This window comes from Dermacentor variabilis, chromosome 3 (genome assembly GCF_050947875.1).
Source record: "Dermacentor variabilis isolate Ectoservices chromosome 3, ASM5094787v1, whole genome shotgun sequence".
NCBI classification, from domain to species: domain Eukaryota; kingdom Metazoa; phylum Arthropoda; class Arachnida; order Ixodida; family Ixodidae; genus Dermacentor; species Dermacentor variabilis.
The window spans coordinates 114,703,619-114,723,360 of record NC_134570.1 but is presented as its reverse complement, the minus strand read 5'-3'; the positions used below and the strand labels follow the sequence as shown (position 1 = coordinate 114,723,360).

The 19,742-nt window shown below is 46.6% G+C and overlaps 1 long non-coding RNA gene across 2 annotated transcripts in view; it reads left to right on the top strand.

Annotated features, from left to right (window-relative positions):
- The window catches only part of LOC142574111 (uncharacterized), an 84,684-nt gene that overhangs the window by 16,990 nt on the left and 47,952 nt on the right, over window positions 1-19,742 (top strand). For both annotated transcript variants that reach the window (XR_012826425.1, XR_012826424.1), the window contains one exon: window positions 3,642-3,735. This is a non-coding gene — a long non-coding RNA (uncharacterized LOC142574111). The remainder of the gene's footprint in view (window positions 1-3,641; window positions 3,736-19,742) is intronic.

Here is a 19,742-nt window from a genome sequence, read left to right as displayed (position 1 = left end):
AGCCTTCCTCGCTCGCTCTCGCGACATTGAGCCGCGTGCGCCGGCTCATCCTCGGACGCTTTGACTCGTATATTACAGCATACGCCACACGACGACGATTTTATCGGCCTTGGGCTTCATACGCAACGTGACGGCGACAACGACGGTGACGGTATGACGGCGCCTGGACGGTCTATAAAATTGCTATCGCAATAAAAAGCATTTACAACTCCTAATTATCAACAAATGTTATCAGCAAACTCACTTCAAAGGTACCTGCCAGCGTGGCTTAAAAACAAATAGCTTAAATAAGGGCTAGACAAAGTCGTATAAATCAAATATTTTTTTTTTTGCTGGCATACAAGTTTATGTCGTGGCATGCTCGATAATTTTTCGAAAAATTGTGTAACCATGAAGGCGACAGGTGAAATTCAGTGAATGTATTCATAAATATTTAAAGGTATTCACGTACCCAGTGATCAAAGGGATGGCATTATTAAATACCAAGACCATGTAAGTCGATTTTGCCTTATCGCACCCACCTTGATTGCATAGTAGCCTTGGCGTTGCGCTGCTACGCACGAGGACGTGGGAACAAATTTTGGCCACGGTAGCCGTATATCGATGGAGGAGAAATGCAAAAATTCCTCTGTACAGTGCATATGTTGTCCGTTAAGAAACGTCAGGTGGTCAACTATATTCCGGCGTCGGACACTGCGGCGTGCCTCAGAACATGTCATACGTAAATTCCAGAAATTAATTGTCTTAATTATGTCTTGTCGTTAAACTTCTTTTAGGCTCCTGAGTAGGAGCATAGCAAAGATGTACTTAAAGGGGTTGGGACACCAAATTTTGAGGCTATAAAAAGCATGTTGTAGGCTGCTTCCGTATGCAAGGACACCTAGAACGAGGTATTGGACGCTGCAAACATTTCAAAATAATTTTAATTCAGCTCCAAAAAGTCATTAAAAACTCCTTCTCGTAGTCTAGACCCATCGCTAGCGCGGCAGTTACTACGTCACAGAGGAGGAACGAAAATGTTGACGTCATAGCATACTAGCACAAAAACGTGACGTATGATGAGTAGCGATGAAATGCCGATTACGGAGCCTGCTGGGCCGAGCGACCGAGCATAGCCTCCACTATGACCGAGCTACAGGCATATAGAAATCATTTCTTAATGCAAAGAAGGGGTAAGGCGTGCCGACACGGACACAAGAGGAGAGAAGTGGACAACACGAACCCCGCACGGCGGCCCGCGAACGGCAAACTGCGTGCGGCGAGTTGCCGTGCGGACGGGCCTTTACACGTTTGAGTGTAACACTAGCCGGCCGACTCTGAAAGGGACAGGATATGCGGCGATCGTGTTGTCCGCTTCTCTACTCGCATAGTCGCATAGTTCGGCAGCTCGGAGCGCGTCTCTCGTTCGCTTGGCGTTTCTCAATGTGAGGGCCTGTCCACGTTACCGGCACGGAAACTCGCCGCCGCCGTTTGCCGTTCGCGGGCCCCCGCGCGACGGCCGTTTTGCTCGCGAACGGGGAGATTTCCTTGCCGTAGAGAGGACGGGTCCGGGACCCATTTGTGCGGCAGCCGTACGGCGAAGCGGCCAATCAGCGACCGAGGAGTGGTCCCTCTGGCACCGACGGCAGCTTCACCGTTTCTGATCGTTCGGCGCCGCCGATATCGTCACTAGGCCTTTTCTGGTTCACTTCAAAGCTAAAGTTTACGGCGCTTCGGAATGAATCACCGACTCTCACAAGCCGCAATATTTTCTTACCGTTGTTGTCGCTCGTCCCAATAATTATAATAATCGCAACATGTACTTCGAATCGCCAGTTGTTTGCCTCTGCTGGCAGAGCACGCGCATGCGCGAGCAGACGACGCAGCATAGTTTTACGTCACTATTTTCTGTGGCGCACGTGACCAAGCCATGTTGCGTTTCCTCCTCTGTGACGTCATAGCATCCCCCAGAGCCCAGAAAACAAAACCCAAATCGCTCGGTATAATAATGCTTTTATTAAATTATTTATCGGATATATATGAATCCCGCTGTGTCTATCGTGCTTCCTGAAGCATGAAGCAACGTTTGAATCAACAAACGCACGAACGAAAATTTTGATGTGTCCACCCCTTTAAGGAATAGAAATGCACTGGGGACGTGTACCTTTCAGTGAAGCCCTTTGACGCCAACATTTTAGTGAGCTGCGCCATTAATGCACTGAGATGTTCCACTCTACAATGAACCCCTCATTAACTTGCGTCACTGATTATGCGCCACTAACAATAGGAGAAGCGAGGAAACCATTCTCAGCGTTTGCAGGCACCGGCGCGCCGGGCGCCATGCCTAAGAGGTCACACGGTGACTTCGAGGCTACGCCACTAGGTGACGACGCGTGTCCAGAAAGAAGCGCGAGAGAGGTGCCCGGTTGCCTCGCGACACGTTTCTCAGCGTTCGTACGCACTCGCGCAATGCATTCCAGCGGCTATGCGCAGGCTTCGTGCAGGCGCCGCTAGATGGCGCCGAGCGTTATTAGGGAAGTACGAAAGAGGAGTCCCGCCGCAGTACACGCCTCGGAGATTATTGTTTCGACGGTGAAAGTAAGTTGCGTGTCTATAATAATTCAATGCTAACGCATTACCATCCATCGTGAGACAGGTATCACCGCAATTCGTTGCTAAGAGGTTATTTCATTAATCGCCTTAAACAACTAAGGAACTGTTAATCTATTAGTTTACACACAAATGGTGCCAAAGATAGCTTCAGCGGTTTTAATTTTTCTTGGCTCTAGCTAAAGTGCGTAAAGTCTAAAAAGGCACCAAATGACCAGAGGTCTCACGCAGCGACATTTCAGCCCTCAAACATGCCTTTACCGAGTGAATCACGCTATGTGCCGACAGGATGCAGAATTTGCATGCATCAACGCAGATTGCAGACATTTTGCCCACAGACTTACCAACATATATTGTCAGTGCATGTAATTATACAAATGCAGCCTTAGGACATAGCCATATATAGCTCTTCGTTACTATTGGAGCGCTGTGAGTGTTTTTTGTTGTTCACAGAACGTGAGAATGGGGACGACATACATATTTGGCGGCTGATGGTGATGCATGAGAGACAGAAAGTGCCACTTGGCTCTCCTATTTAATTTTATTTGCGCTCTGTCCACACATTCAAAGTGCGTGCATTATCCAGTCAGCTGGAAGCGCGGGTAAAAGTAGTAATGGTATTGTGCCTCATTAAACGATATTATGGCACTTTTTCACAGTTAGCGCAGTTTCTTAGAAGCTTCAAAAAATAAAGCCACCCATAGGACCTTGTTGGCAATAAATATTTTCGCGACTTCTCTATAGGCTCCGAAATTTCTCAATTGAATGTTTTAGTCTGAACGAATGCTTTATATTTTGGCTAAGTGGTCTTTGCGAAATGTAATATAGGCGTCTAGTAAAAAGTGGAATTTATTTACAGCACTGTCAACAATATCAACTTTGCAATTTCACAGTGGCCATATAGAATTCAGAGAGCTTTGCATGAACTTTGCATAACCGGCAAAGTTGCTGTAACATGATTATTAGAAGTAAACTTCAGAGTTTCAAATTTAAGCTTCAAAAACTTAGCATCCACACATTGCAAAGTTAACGATGCCTTCACTTTTTTTCAGCAAAATAAATTTGCTTTTCTAAAAGCAGTAATGGAGCGGTTCATGGGGATATTTTTCCATATTGTCTTATCTTGGTTGTGTGTTCATAGCCGGGGTGAGTATTGGCTTCATTATGAAAACATGAGCAAAAATAAAAATATATACATTAATAAACGTAAAATTACGCTTATTGATTGCAGTTCAAGAAGTTTACTCATGCACACATGCGCACATGCGTTCATACATAAGAAATGAACAAAGACACCAAGGGAAGCATAGGGGAGATCAAGTTTACTTACTGACTGAGTGAAAGAAAGGGTAAAGTAATAGAAATATAAGTGTATGAAAAACAACTGGTCGCAAGTGGGATACAACCCCACGTCTTCGCATTACGCGTGTGGTGCTCTTGCGGATTGAGAAATCGCGGCGGCGTTTTCTCATCCCCTTTCTGGAGTATTTATGTTTTACAGCTACAAATGACCCTGGGTGTGTTAGTGAGTGCAGCCATTAACAAACGCTGGCAAAGGATGTGGAACATCACGCCGCAAGCATCACGAGTACGTGATCTATTTATGTGACGACAACTAGCCGATAAACCCACACATACCACTTGAAGGCATCAATGTTGTCTGATTAGGGACCCTCGTAATGTAATGAATGAGAAGAAAGGAAACAGAGGGGCCCGATTTTTATTGTGTATATAACAAGAAGCTGGGCTCTTAATGGACGGCAGAACGGCGCCGCGGTAGCTTAATTGGTAAGTACATTGCACGGGTAATGCCAGGACGGGAGTTCTTATCCCAGCTACGGTCAGTTATTTTTTCATCCACTTTCCTCTCCAGTAATTGACTATTTCTTTAGCGCAAATCGCAAGTACAAGTAATATCCCCTATGCTGTCCTAGGGTTCTTTTTCTGTTGGCTTCTTATGATATGAGCAATAAAAATTCGGCCCCTGGGTTCCGTTTTTACACAGTCATAACATTACGAGGGTGGCGACTCCGCCAACATCGATGCCTTCAAATAGCATTAGTGGGTTTAGGGACCAATTGTCATCGCCCAAATTGATCACGTACTCGTGACGCCTGCGGCAAAAGGGAAGTTCGACATCCGCCGCCAGGGTTTGTGAGTGGTGGCGCTGGATAACACTCCCAGGTTTATTTCTTGTAGTAAGATATATATACCCCAAAAAGTGGATGGGAAGTTGTGTCGGAGATAGCTATGTTGGTAAGAGCATCGCGCGCGTATTGCGTAAACGTCGGTTGGCATCCCATCTACAGCCAGTTATTTTTTCAGCCACTTTCATTTCCATTATCATTTTAATAAGTAATTACGTATAATTCGTCGTATGTTGTCATTGGTTGCTTGTTTGGTGGCTTCTTATCATGTGATTATTAAATATAGCCCCTGGGTTCTCTCACTGTTCTTTTAATATATATATATATATATATATATAATGCTACGGCTGTCCGTAGCACGGGGCTCGCTCGCGATCACGGCACGGTCCTTCGTCTTTCTCGTTAGTCGGCACATGCGCAGTATATATATATATATATATATATATATATATATATATATATATATATATATATATATATATGTTATCAGCCTCGTTGTGACGCCCACAGCAGGGCAAAGGCCTCTCCCATACTTCTCCAACTACCCCGGTCATGTACTAAATGTGGCCATGTCGTACCTGCAAACTTCTTAATCTCATCCGCCCACCTAACTTTCTGCCGCCCCCTGCTTCGCTTCTCTTCCCTTGGAATCCAGTCCGTAACCCTTAATGGCCGTCGGTTATCTACACTCCTCATTACTTGTCCTGCCCATGCCCCATTTCTTTTTCTTGATTTCAACTAAGACGCCATTAACTCGCGTTTGTTCCCTCACCCAATCTGCTCTTTTCTTATACCTTAACGTTACACCCATCATTCTTCTTTCCATAGCTCGTTGCGTCGTCCTCAATTTAAGTAGAACCCTTTTCGTAAGCCTCCACGTTTCTGCCCCGTACGTGAGTACTGGTAAGACACAGCTGTTGTACACTTTTCTCTTGAGGGATAATGGCAACCTGCTGTTCATGATATGAGAATGTCTTCCAAACGCACCCCAGCCGATTCTTATTCTTCTGATTATTTCAGTCTCCTGATCCGGATCCGTGGTCACTACCTGCCCTAAGTAGATGTATTCCCTTACCACTTCCTGTGCCTCGGTATCTACCGTAAACTGCTGTTCTCTACCGAGACTGTTAAACATTACCTTAGTTTTCTGCAGATTAATTTTTAGACCCACCCTTATGCTTTGCCTCTCCAGATCAGTGAGCATGCATTGCAATTGGTCCCCTGAGTTACTAAGCAAGGCAATATCATCAGCGAATCGCAAGTTACTAAGGTATTCTCCATTAACTCCTATCCCCAATTCTTCCCAATCCATGTCTCTGAATACCTCTTGTAAACACGCTGTGAATAGCATCGGAGAGATCGTATCTCCCTGCCTGACTCCTTTCTTTATTGGGATTTTGTTGCTTTCTTTATGGAAGACCGCGGTGGCTGTGGAGCCGCTATATAGATCTTTCAGTACTTTTACATAGGCTCGTCTACACCCTGATTCCGTATTGCCTCCATGACTGCTGAGGTTTCGACTGAATCAAACGCTTTCTCGTAATCAATGAAAGCCATATATAAGTGTTGGTTACATTCTGCACATTTGATAGTGCACATTAGATTTGATAGTGATTGATAGTGTGAATGTGGTCTTTTGTTGAGTAGCCTTTACGGAATCCTGCATGGTCCTTTGGTTGACAGAAGTCTAAGGTGTTCCTGATTCTATTTGTGATTATCCTAGTAAATAATTTGTAGGCAAGGGACAGTACAGTAAGCTGATCGGTTAATAATTTTTCAAGTATTTCGTGTCCCCTTTCTTATGGATTAGGACTACTTCAATATACCGGCACGCTCGAACTGATGATGCATTGCGCATGCAGGGTGGCCAGATTTTCTAGAACAATCTGCCCACCATGCTTCAACAAATCTGCTGTTACCTAATCCTCTCCAACTGCCATCCCCCTTTGCACAGCTCCCAAGGCTTTCATTGCTTCTTCCGGCGTTACCTGTGGGATTTGGAATTCCTCTAGACTATTCTCTCTTCCATTATCGTCTTGGGTGCCACTGGTGCTGTATAAATCTCTATTGAACTGCTCAGCCACATGAACTATCTCATCCATATTAGTAATGATATTGCCGCCCTTGTCTGTTAACGCATACATCTGATTCTTGCCAATTCCTAGTTTCTTCTTCACCCCTTTCAGGCATCCTCCGTTCCTGAGAGCATGCTCAATTGTATCAATAATATACTTCCTTATGTCAGCTGTCTCACGGTTGTTGATAACCTTGGAAAGTTCTCCCGTTCTGTTCTAGCTGTAGGGTTAGAGGCTTTCATACATTGGCGTTTCTTGATTAGATCTTTCGCCTCCTGCGATAGCTTACTGGCATCCTGCCTAACGGAGTTACCACCAACTTCTATTGCACACTCCTTAATGATGCCCATAAGATTGTCGTTCATTGCTTCAACACTAACTTCCTCTTCCTCTGTTAACGCCGAATACCTGTTCTGTAGCTTGATTCGGAATTCCTCTATTTTCCGTCGTAACGCTAACTCATTGATCGGCTTCTTATGTACCAGTTTCTTCCGTTCCCGCCTCAGGTCTAGGCTTCTTAGAGTTCTTACCATCCTATGGTCACTGCAGCGCACCTCGCTGAGCACGTCCACATCTTGTATGATACCAGGGTTAGCGCAGAGTATAAAGTCTATTTCATTTCTAGTCTCGCCATTGGGGCTCCTCCACGTCCACTTCCGGCATTACCGCTTCCGGAAGAAGGTACTCATTATGCGCATATTCTTCTGTACTAATAACTCCCCCCTGCTATTCCTAGTGCCTATGACACATTCCCCCACTGACTTGTCTCCTGCCTGCTTGTTGCCTACCAAGGCATTGAAGTCGCCAATCAGTATAGTGTATTTTGTTTTGACTTTGCCCATTGCGGATTCCACGTCTTCATAGAAGCTTTCGACTTCCTGTTCATCATGACTGGATGTAGGGGTGTAGACCTGTACGACCTTTAATTTGTACCTCTTATTAAGTTTCACAACACGAACTGTCACCATCTCGTTAATGCTGTAGAATTTCTGCATGTTACCAGCTATATTCTTATTAATCAGGAATCCGACTCCTAGTTCTCGTCTCTCCGCTAAGCCCCAGTAGCACAGTACGTGCCCGCTTTTTAGCACTCCATATGCTTTATTCGACCTCCTAACATCACTTAGCCCTATTACTTACCATTTGCTGCCCTCTAATTCCTCCAAATGTACTGCTAGACTCGCCTCACTAGATAACGTTCTAGCGTTATTCGTCGCCGGTTCAGATTTTATATATATATATATATATATATATATATATATATATATATATATATATATATATATATAGATTTACATATATATCGTATGTGTCGGCTGAAGAGTAAGACGAAGGACCGTGCCGTAATGGCGAGCGAGCCCCGTCCTACGGACAGCCATTGCAGTGCCTTTATATACCTAGCACTCCACTACCTTCTGCGCGACAATAAACCTCGTCGCATTATATATATATATATATATATATATATATATATATATATATATATATATATATATATATATTCATTGATACAAAGTGAAATGTTCGACCACCTTCAACTGGAGCTGGTTCCGTTACGTACAACCCTGTTGTGCGTAACGCCCACCCCTCGTGGTGGAATAGTGACTATGATGTTCTTATACTAATTTTGAGGGCACTGGTTTGACGCCAGCCGCAGCCGCTGCAATTCGATGATGGTGAAATGCAATAACGCTCGTGTACTTAAGTTTTGGTGCGCGGTGAAGAACCCCAGCTTGACAAAACTATTCCAGAGACCCGAACTATGGCGGGCCTCATATTGAGATTCTAGTTTCTCGCCATAAGATTCCAGATTTTATATGTAACTATTGAATGCCATCTGTAACAGTTGCTCGTTACGTATGTCTGAGTGCAGTCAAGCAGTAATGAACGTCACAGGCACGCGGACAGACGTAAATCAACATTTATCGAAGATGTAGAAGTAAAACAAAACAAGCAGAAAAACAATACAGAACGAAGTCACTAAAACACCTGTCTACTTTAAGTCCTGCACGCAGCGTTCAAGAAAGAAGTGAAAATGTCTCACAGGTTGAGTTCTGTAGGTTATGACGATCGGCGGTTGAACTGTTGCGACGATTTGAGTTATGATGACACTCGTGGGAGGTGAGCCAAGACAGAATGATAGCACTGGTCATCAGATTAGCCGTGCGATGGCCTCCGACTGCATTACCGTGGCCTGCGCACTCGAACGGGTGTCGGGCGGATGGCTACCACCGCCACAACCCCACGTGCCACCTCGTGCAAGAGGCGGCATCAACCAAAGCCTTGGGTAGGCCTCAATCAGGCTTTGTCCCAGACAGGGCCTTGTTGAGACACGGCTAATTGTTCCTAATCACAACTCGATTGAAGTGTCGAAAATCAATGCAAATCCGTATGGTCCTGTCATTCATCGTCACCAGCACTATAGGTGCTTGATACGGAGAATAGGAGGGTTAAATTGTGCACTATTTCAACATGTCTTGAGCCTCATGCACAACAGCTTCCTGAATGGCAAAAGGTATGGGATACGGATGCACATTGACAGATGTTTCGCTTGTGAACCGTAGCTTGCATTCAACAGCATTCGTGTTGATTGGCATAATGGAAAACACGTCTGGATACTCTTCCAAAAGATTATTAGTCTGGTCACTATGCTCACAACTCTTATCCTTCGTTATGGCAACATCTTTATGTCTCTCTCTGTCTCCTGTAGAGCCACAGAATGTACGTCATATTAATCCGCATTATCCGACTCGACGGTAACTACTGCTTGCTGCTGGTGGTCTAGTTTCGTTTCCCTTTCTTCATATCTTTTCAGGAGGTTGATGTGAAATAGCCTCACTCGCGAACCAAGGTCTATAAGGTAGTCTTATTCGTTGCGTTCTTGAACGACATTGCAGGGGCCCTTCGATTTCAATATTAGCTTGTTTTTCTCTGAAGGAAAGAGCGTTAACCCTTTATCACCTGCAAAAAGCTGTCTAGATCTTGACTTTCTATCATAGTACTTCTTTTGGGAAGCTTTATCCTGCTGTGCCTCTTCATGAGACATCTCGCAGGTGTCCTGTGATCTTTCCTGGAGCTCTACGACATATTTATTTATATTATTATTTATTTATGCATACTGCAGCACAATTTGCGCTATAGCAGGAGTGGGTTAAGAAAAGGTACAAAAAATACATTGGAGTAAACAGCGGTAGACAAAAGTGAACATTTTTAAAGAGCACTGATGAAAGGAAAATACATAAATAAACACAAGTGAACACTTTTACAAAAAGAGCACTGATGAAAGAAAATGAAAAAAAAATACACAACAAGTTATACAAATGCTGTCAGACATGGGTGAACACGATTATGCATCCGTACGTCGTCTTGGTCTCTTTGTCGAGATTACCGCCTGCCCAGTGTTCCTTAGTTATAGACATCGGTCCGCGCACAAATCGTTCGTACAGGAGGTAAAATGGTGAAAAGAAAAGGCTTGCTTGTGGGACTTCTCGGTATGTGCAAAGCAATGGGACCAAGTATCTATCCCATTTTTAGGGCATTCCTGTGACATGAATCGAACCATTTGTTTGAGCGTTCCATTAAACTTTTGCACAAGGCCATACGCAATTGGATAGTATGGCATTGTAGGCAGTTGTTGAAATGACAGTAGTCGACCCAGTTCCTGCGTTAGGATGGATGTGAAAGACTTGCCACGAACACTCACTGTCTCGCGTGTACCAACAACATGGGAGAACATTTTTAGTAGGCCCGATATCCGTCCTGTCTCAATATTTGGTAAAGCTACCGCATCAGGGCAGCGTATAGCAAAGTCGATCATGGTCAGTAGATATTTATTCCCTTTGTCGAATGTTGGCGGCAAAGGACAAATAATGTCGACGGCATCTCGGTGTTGTGGTGTACCGATGATGGGCATATTTGCCAACGGTACGCGGCCTACAAGGCGCTTCGCTACAGTTCTTTCGCATTTGTCACACGATTTTACGAAACGTGTAACGTACGCTTGTACTCCCGGCCGACAAAATTCAAGGACCCGGTTTACTGTCCTCTTCTGTCGCTGATGACCAACGAGTAAACCTTCATGTTCCATGGTCATTATTCTGCCCCAAAGCTTTCTGGGAACCACAAGTTGCTCAAAGGCCCGCCGTTCTGCAGTCTGGTAGCGCCGGAAGAGGATGCCATGAACCAACACAAACACTGTTACAGCTTGCTTCTTTGACGTGCTTCGTTTGTCTAATGCTGCGAAACAAGCTTCTAGTGTGGAATATGTGCTTTGCAACTTTCACAGTTTCTGTGGACTGATGCTTAACGGGTTGACATGTGGCACGGGTAGTTTAGGGGCTGCGCTTTCATTTTCCTTGTAGCAGCGGTCATTCATTCTTTACGTGAATTTGTTGTACTGCAATTTGACAATTGTGAATTGGATTGCTTGCACACACTATGGTCCATCGGGCGGAAACCTTCAACGTTGCCAAGTAAAACTTCGTACAAAGGGTTCTCTATGCAAACTTCTTGAACGTGCCACTTGAAAAGTGGCGAGTCAATTACATGCCTGCCTCTGGCAATCCTTTTGCAGACTGGTCTAATAGGCGTACAGTGGGGTACCACAAGTCCGTTAGCACTTCCGATTGTTGTGACTGTCTTCTGCACTTTGTTGGACAAGCTTCTGTTGTTTTTTTTCTGTTCTCCTTCGACTTGTTCCGGTCTTAAGTGAGGGCATGACTCTTCACCACGCCTTCTAGACCCACTAGTGCAAGCAAGCATCTGCCCTATGGCCTGTCTTCTTCCATATCCAGCACAATGATGCCTTTGGAGTTCTGGACCCAGTCCACCAGTCCGAAGCTATGTGTCCCTGTATGTTGCAGAGAAAGCAGAGTGCTTTTTTGCTTTCATTTGTAGCCACTGTTTTATTGTGGACTAGAAGCTACCTCTCGTTTCTTTTCTTCCTTTCCTCTAGGAAGATTTCTTATACCTTGCGTATCCAGGTACTCGTCGGCTGTCTTTGCTGTGTCAAGATCACGACCCCCTCTTTCCTTGAGAAAGATGGCTAGCTTTTCCTCGCGGGGGTCATAAAAACTGTACAGACACGATCTTGTCTCGTAGTGCTTCATATGTCTTCGGTGTCTTGGCTAACTGTAGCTAGTGATCGAAGTAGCCGAGAAGCATTGCCTGCAAACTGTCTTGCGTTCTCGGCATTCTCGGGCTTCGCATCTCGTAGCTTCACGGGATACCCTTCTTCAGCATAGCGGAACCGCTGTATTAACTTCGCCTAATCCGTGGCGCCTTCCGCAGACAGCCGACCTACTACGGTTAATGCTTCACCGGTTAGACGCAGACTAATGACAAGGTCCACTTCTCTAGTGGCCCGCCTTGTCAAACAACCACTCTCTCAAACGTTTGTGTATAGGCGTATGGTTCATCCTACCCTCGTTAAAGTCACTTTATGGAGATTGGGAAAACCATGACCACCAGCGGTATCATCCCTTACGCCGGTAGCAAGTGAACGCTCTACCTCTATTATCCGTCGTCGCTCTTCAAAGAGCGCTCCTTCAGCATCCATGCGGCCTAACTTTCGCATATGTTCTTCCTGTGCTGCTATCCTTGATTCTTCTTGCTGCTTTGCTCGCTGATCTCGGCGCCCACCCATGCCTCCAAAGCCTCTACACTCAGTCGCATCTCCTTACCCAACTCAAATAGCATTCTCTTTTCGTCCCCCCCCATTATAGTCTACAGCACAAAAACTACGTGCCGCTCTAAAATTTAACGATAGTGCTTTTCCTATCGCCGATGCCAAAAATGCAACATTTGTTCAGCACGTACGTCTGTGTGCAGTCAAGCGGTTATAAACGTCAGAAACACGCGGACAGGTGTCAACCACCATTTATCGAAGATGCTACAAGTAAAATAAAACAAGCAGTGAACACGTAGTACCGAACGAAAGTCACTAAAACGCCTGTCTGTATTAGGTCCTGCGCGCAGCGTTAAACAAACAGTGAAAACGTCTCACAGGTTCCGTTTCGATGGTGACGACGATCGGTGGTAGAACTGTCAAGACGACTCCATTTGGAGGCGAGCCAAGACACGATGACAGCACTGGTCATCAGACGAGACCAGCGACGGCTCCCAGCTGCGTTACCGTGGCAAGCGCAGTCGAAAGGGTGTCAGGCGGGTGGCCTCCATCACCACAAGTCCATGTACCGCCTCAAGCAAGAGGCGGCCTCAAAGCAAAGCACTCGGGTAGGCCTCAATAAGGCGTGGTCCTAGACTCGGCCTTACGCTGCTCTGACAGGTGGCTACGAGCAGGCAACAGGCAGGCCTGCTCGGAACAGCCTCGCACAAGCCTCCACTCTGCGTCTGCACCAGCACGAAGGCGCGTCCTGAGGGCCGCCTCATATACCGCAGCAGGAGCTCCCGGAACAGCGCACTGGTCCTGCGTCTGCCAAATCACGGGCGGCTCGCCTGCTCGTTCTGCACCCACCTCTCCTCTTTTTTTCCCCTTTTTGAATTCTCTCGATGCTGCCAAGCTTGTAAGCTGCGCCTATCTCGCCTTCTTAGGCTGCTTCTTGCTTGATCTTTTTTAACATAAAATTCAAAAGCCTGAAAAGGTTTTACAAAGTCCACGTTCACACAAATTAAATCCAATTAAGTTCTTGCACTACATCGCCCACACTTTTTATCCTTCATCAACAATTCCCAGCAATTTATGCCGCCTCATTCACCTGGATCATTGAATCTGTGAGATAAACGATCCAATATGAACCTAAATAACACCAATTTGTGCATGTCCTATGCAATATAGGAATCAGCGTAAGCGAAGATTTAATGAAGAGACACGGCTAAATGGTTCATCATAATTAAATACGTGCGCTGTATTCAGGCGATAAAGGCATCTCGTTATGGCCACAAGCCGTGATGTAGTACATTGGAGAGCAAACGTAAGTTTTTTTTGTTCAAGCAGGATATTTCGAAAGATAAATAGCTTTGACACTAGCACGATCGCGGAATTTCTGTGACTCCACTGTGGATTGGACCCGTTATTAGGCGTTATATTAGGCGTTATAGTCCAATGTGTGGACTATACGGGCGATAACGTTGTGGGCACTCGGCGAAGATATCCAGCTTCCTCAACACCTCTAGAAATAAAAGAATTATTGCTTGTGCCGTGAACTCACGCGCGTCATTTGTTGTAGCACAGCAGTAGACTAAGAGGAGGCTACGCGGCAAGAAGTCTTCTCGTCGTCATTACCATGGGGCAGGGCTGGCCAAAGCCACTGTGCGTTCTATCATGATGCGATACAAAGTACTCTGGCAACAGCTATTTGACATACAGATACAATATATTGCCCCCCCCCATTATTGTATGCGATACTATACTTTCCATTTGTACCTTAAGATGCTACGATGCATTCGCATATTTCTTATATTACACTTATATATGTTTCAGCAAGCGCGTATCCACGAAAATTTTTGCTTTGAAATTTCTTAGCTCCAACCAAATTTGTTTTATTTGACTGAAATGTCTATTAGTGTGTGAAACTTGTTAACGCTATAGCTTTAATGGCCTCGAGTCGTAGAAAATATGGTGTCGGTGTGAGCGATGGAGGAGTTTTCCCTGAGCGAGAATTTCCAGATATATTTAAGTACATATGTATGTCACGCCATGTTATATGAGATGCGGTATTTGCGATTATATTGCCATTCCATTATATCACTAAAGTTGCCCAGCCATTGTCTTACATTCTTGACAATGTTAGTCATAGAAATTTTGAGAACGAGAGTCCACAAACAAATGTCATGAAGCAAAACACCGACAGCGCATGCCTATAATGATAAATCTTCTCCGACTTGTGACGGTTGGCTTAGGTGGCCGAGTATTTTTATGGATTGCAAGTTACCTATCTGCAAGATCATTCTATGTATTAACTGACTGTACTATCAGCTCTGCGTCGCGGGCCATTCGAACAGCTCGTATTCGATATTAGATGCCTACTTCATAAATCACATGAGAAAGGACATCACGTGACGTTTCAGTGGCTGCCAAGTCACTGCGGCGTCATCGGAAATGAAGACGCCGATAAAGCCGCTCGGACAGCTCTTGAAGACACACAGGAAGAGGCCATACCACTTTCACGGTCCGACGCAGCCAGCAGACTTCAAGTGCTTGCACGGGAGATCACGCTCTCTCTATGGTGCACACCCAGCAGCCAGACCAACCGCAGCAATCATCAACACGACCTGCCCTCCTTGATGCATCTATGTATGCCAACCGGACTCCGCCGAAGTGAGGCCACCCTGCTTTATCGCTTATGGCTAGGGGTGGCCTTCACGAAATCTTACTCGTTTCGCATTGGAATGGCCGACAACGCTCTCTGCAATGCCTGTCTTTGCGAGGAGACGCTGGAACACATTCTGTGCGACTGTCCTGAATATAACGTTCAGAGACAGTCCATGGCGTCCGTTCTAGCGCACCTTGACAATAGACCATTGTCAGTTGCAACCATTTTCACATATCGCCGACTGAAGTCATCGCAGCTGAAGGCGACGAAGGGACTACTTCGGTTTATGAAGGATACGGGCTTGGACAAGCGGCTGTGACAGTGATGTCACGTACCGCACAAGAGTGACAGCCTGTAACCAACGATGTGTGTGCCGTGCTATGTGCCCTCTATCTCTTCTCCCCTTCTTTCATCCCCCCCATCCCGCTCCCATGTGTAGGGTAGCAAACCGGTTAGGCAAAACTGGTTAACCTCCCTGCCTTCCTTCTCCACTTTTTCCTTCCTTCCTTCCTTCCTTCTCCGACTTGTATAATAAAAGTGCGAGACCATAATAGAAACCTGAAAATTATGTCATTGTTTTGTCGTGGCTGGGAACTACCTGGGGGATCGGCCCACGCAAGTGGCGGCGTTTCTACTAGAAACCTTCTCTTCGGACGTAGCGTTCGCCGCCAGCGTTTCCCGGAAAACATTACGGTTCCATAAGGTGCAGTTGCAGGGAAGCGTGGGAAGCAGTGAAGAGATCTTTGAATGCTATCACGTTCCACTCTTAAAGGCGAAGCTTAAGCACACTCAAAACGTTTGTCTTACATGCTTAAGGTACAATATTTTCATTCCAAAAAATTTCTTGTGTTGCTTTAGCTGGTTCACATGAAATCTCTGTACGCTGTGCTCTCAGTGGTTTGTGCACGTCGCTTTTGTAATTGATGGAGGTCGCTCTGCTTGCCCATCATCTAGAGGGTCGACATCTAATACAAGAACGTCAATAAGAAGCGTCTGCACGATGCCACCAATACCGATGAGGAGTTTTACCTTGTCCGTAAGCGTATAATCGCTTACGCACTACCGGATCTCCGGACAGGTGCATAGCCGCAGCAACGCTGGTAGAGACGTTTTTTGTGATGCATCGTGTGTACAGAGCACAAAAAGCTGCAATTACTTTTCGTACTGGCATGCGCTAGTTACGCTAGAAGCCGAAGATGAAGAAGTGTGCGTGGTAGCCGCTGCGGAAATGGACAGTGAACGGCCGTTCGCTTGGAACTGACTGCTTGCCTTTTCCTCTCGCGGCAAACTGGTGGAGGCGCCGGGTACGCATCCATCCTATGCCTACTGGTCGTGAACCAGAAGCTACCGAAGCCAGTACCTCGGTGATGGCAGAAATATATCGAAGCAGCCATCGCCTGCAAGGTCTTCCGCCGCAATACAGTCCCTGGCAAGCGCCGTGAGGAAAATATCAACAACAACCACAAGGCAAACCTAGAGGATCCCAAATGCGGCTGTACCATGCATTGTCAACGCGCCTCGCATGCCTAACCCGCTCTATGGCGACGCCTTTGAGGAAGTTGAAGACTGGTTGGACCATTTTAACCCTGTCGCTGCCTTCAACGACTGAGATGATCGGCGTAAGTTGAAGAACGTCTACTTTTCTCTTTTAGAAGAACTTCACTTTGGCCTAGTTGGTATTTACTGCATATCATATTGATCGCAAAAAAGACGGGGACAGAGGGAGAGAACACATAAACAGCACGGGCGGTTTTAGACGCGGCAATAGTATGGTACGAGAACTACGAAGCCTCATTCTCCAGCTGGCCGGAGTTTTACCGACTACTTCGCGACGCCTTCAGCACTCCGGAAAGGAAAGAACGAGCTGGGGGGCTATAACGTAAAACTACTCCAAACTTTTCTATTCCAATTCTGCTATCAGCCCTCCACGATTGGTCAAAAACTTTTTTCGACCAACCCACTTCACCTGTCAGTCATGAGACGTCACGAAAACCGCGATTCCTCCCCATCTGATATGATGTGTACACACTGATTATGCATGATTTGACAGAAAAAAGAACAAACAGTTATTTCTTATTCGACCCCTTTTCGCCATTAGCCCTCGGCTATTGGTAAAAAGTTTTCGGGCTGCACCCACTTCACCGGCCTGTCATGCTACGTCACAAAACCGCAAGAACTCACCGCGTCAAACTGACATGTGCGCGGTAAAGATGCATTAATATGCCGAACAAAACTGAATTTTCTACGGAATAGCCGCAGGCTGCCCCGTTCCGAAAGGAATAAAAGACGGCTGCCGCCGATCGCTCAGACGCTGGCTACCCGCACTTGCCGGAGAGCATGGGTGTATTTGCGTCTAATAAAACTTCTTGCTTGACCGTGTAACGTTTTCGAGCACTTTCGGCACGTTTACCCCCTCATTCTGCCAACTCTTCTTTGCTGAGGATCCGTTTTAGCCTCATTCTTGAGCTTCCGTTGCATGCCGCCGCGATTTTCAACCAGCCACCGCAAGCTAAGTAAGGGAAAGCCGACCAATCGTAGACGGGGGCTTCACCCTCTTCATCCGGTTATCAACTTTCAGTGCAGAGCTCGGCCCCATTGAATCCCTCTCCACTTGAGCGTTCTCCTCGCCTCTTGTCAGCCAATCAGATACGACAAGACGCTCAGTGTAGGCAATGTTATTGGTTTTTCAAGCAAACAAAAGTGACCTCCTATGAACCAGGAGAGCGTTTGATTGGTCTGTTCAGACAACCCTGCGGGTGACCGCCCGGTGCTTGCGTTGGTGGTTACGCAAATTTGACGTCAGGATATTGGAATAGAAACATATTGGAATAGTTTTACGTTATAGGGCCCCTGAAGAGGCACTATCGTCGAGGTTCCAAATGCCGAACGAAACCTTTGTTATGTTCGTCGAAGACAAGACGCGGTTGTTCCGTCGGGCAGACCCACTAATGCCACAAGACAGGAAGGTGCATCTGTTAATGCGATGCATAAAAGAACAGCTTTTCGCGGGCCTCGTGCGCAATCCTCCTACACCATGGCTCAGTTCGTTCGTGAGGGAATAGTCATGAAACAGATGCTTCGGCAGCGGTTCTCGCAGTATGAACACCAGACCACCATGACTGCGGCATGCTCTCTTGTACCTGCAAATGATGACAGGGAGTCCCTTACCGAACTAATGCGACATATTGTTCGAGAACCGCAGAAGTCTTATGCATCGGCTCCGCCACCTCCGAGTGCGGTGGCTCCTACGGACGTCATTCGGGAGGAAATCGCCAAAGTGGTTCATCACTCGCCACCAATACGTACCGAACCACACCCCCCCCCTACTTTCTCATACGCGGATGCTCTTCGGATTTGAGTGCTGTCGACGCGCCTTTTCTTGCAGCCGCCTGCTGGGATTCCTCGATGCATCCCAAGTCCAATCCACCGCGCGAATCTGCAAGCAGCCTTTCATCTTCGTCCGCGCAAGTCTACAGTATGGTGGGCTCCCGACAACAGTCCATTGTGCTACAACTGTGGGGAGGCTGGTCACTTGTATAGCAACTGCCAGTACCGACGGATTGGTCTGCGGGAATGCCACCCAGACGCCTGTTGCCCGCGCTATGGCAGACGCCCGTACGCTATGGAGGAATACTTGGAAAGTAACCGGCTTCGTCCTGCCCCGCAGCGAAGACACTCACGGTCGCCATCACCTCATAGGTACGCATCACCAAACCGCGCTCGATCCGCCTTTCATTCCGCTGGATTCAACGGTGGAAGCCGGCGCCGGAGAAACTGAAAAAGGCGACCTCCGGGGATGAGGCCGCTGTCCAGCGAACTATCCAATATTCTCCGCCGACGCCACCCCTTCCCGACGTACCGCTGACGCCTCAATTCGAAACTGCCAAAAGAACTTCCGCTGCTATTATTGTTTCCGTCGACAGTTATCCGATAACTGCACTTGTCGATACGGGAGAAGATTACTCGCTTATGAGTGCCTCACTGGCCTCTCGGCTACGCAAGGTACTGACAGCGTGGGACGGCCCACATCTGATTACGGCTGGATGACACCTCGTGTGACCCATTAGACGATGCACCGCCAAACTTGCAATTTGTACTTCGACTTTCGTAGCGTCTTTGCTTGTGCTGTCCAAGTGTGCTCGGCTGGTTATACTGTGCACAGATTTTCTCTAGCAGTATGGGGCGATCATTAACCATGCGTGACTTCTCCCTGACTTTTTCTAACTGTGTTTCTGGGGATTCGAGTGTGGAGGATGAACATCACCGCGCGGCTTTACGCGTGGTCGATGAGTACGTAATGTTATCGCCTCGAAGTAGCATCTTCGTCCTCGTTGAATGGCCACAAGACCAACTAGGAATAGGCATTGCCGTAGGTAACCGCACCATTTTGCGGGATCGAGTAGTCGGCGTCGCACGAGGTCTCTTAGAGCTCCAAAATAGGCAAACCACGATCCTAGTTACCAACTTCAGTGGCGAATACAAGCCCTTTGCGAGGCATACCACCGTGGCCTACTTTGAAAGAGTGGTCGAGTCCAATGCCTGTGCTTCTCTAACGATAATCTGGATTCCGCAACCAAGTGATGTGGACTTGACGAGTAACATCATCGTCAACCCATAGCTACACCAACACGAACAGGAGAGGCTCCTCACTTTGCTAT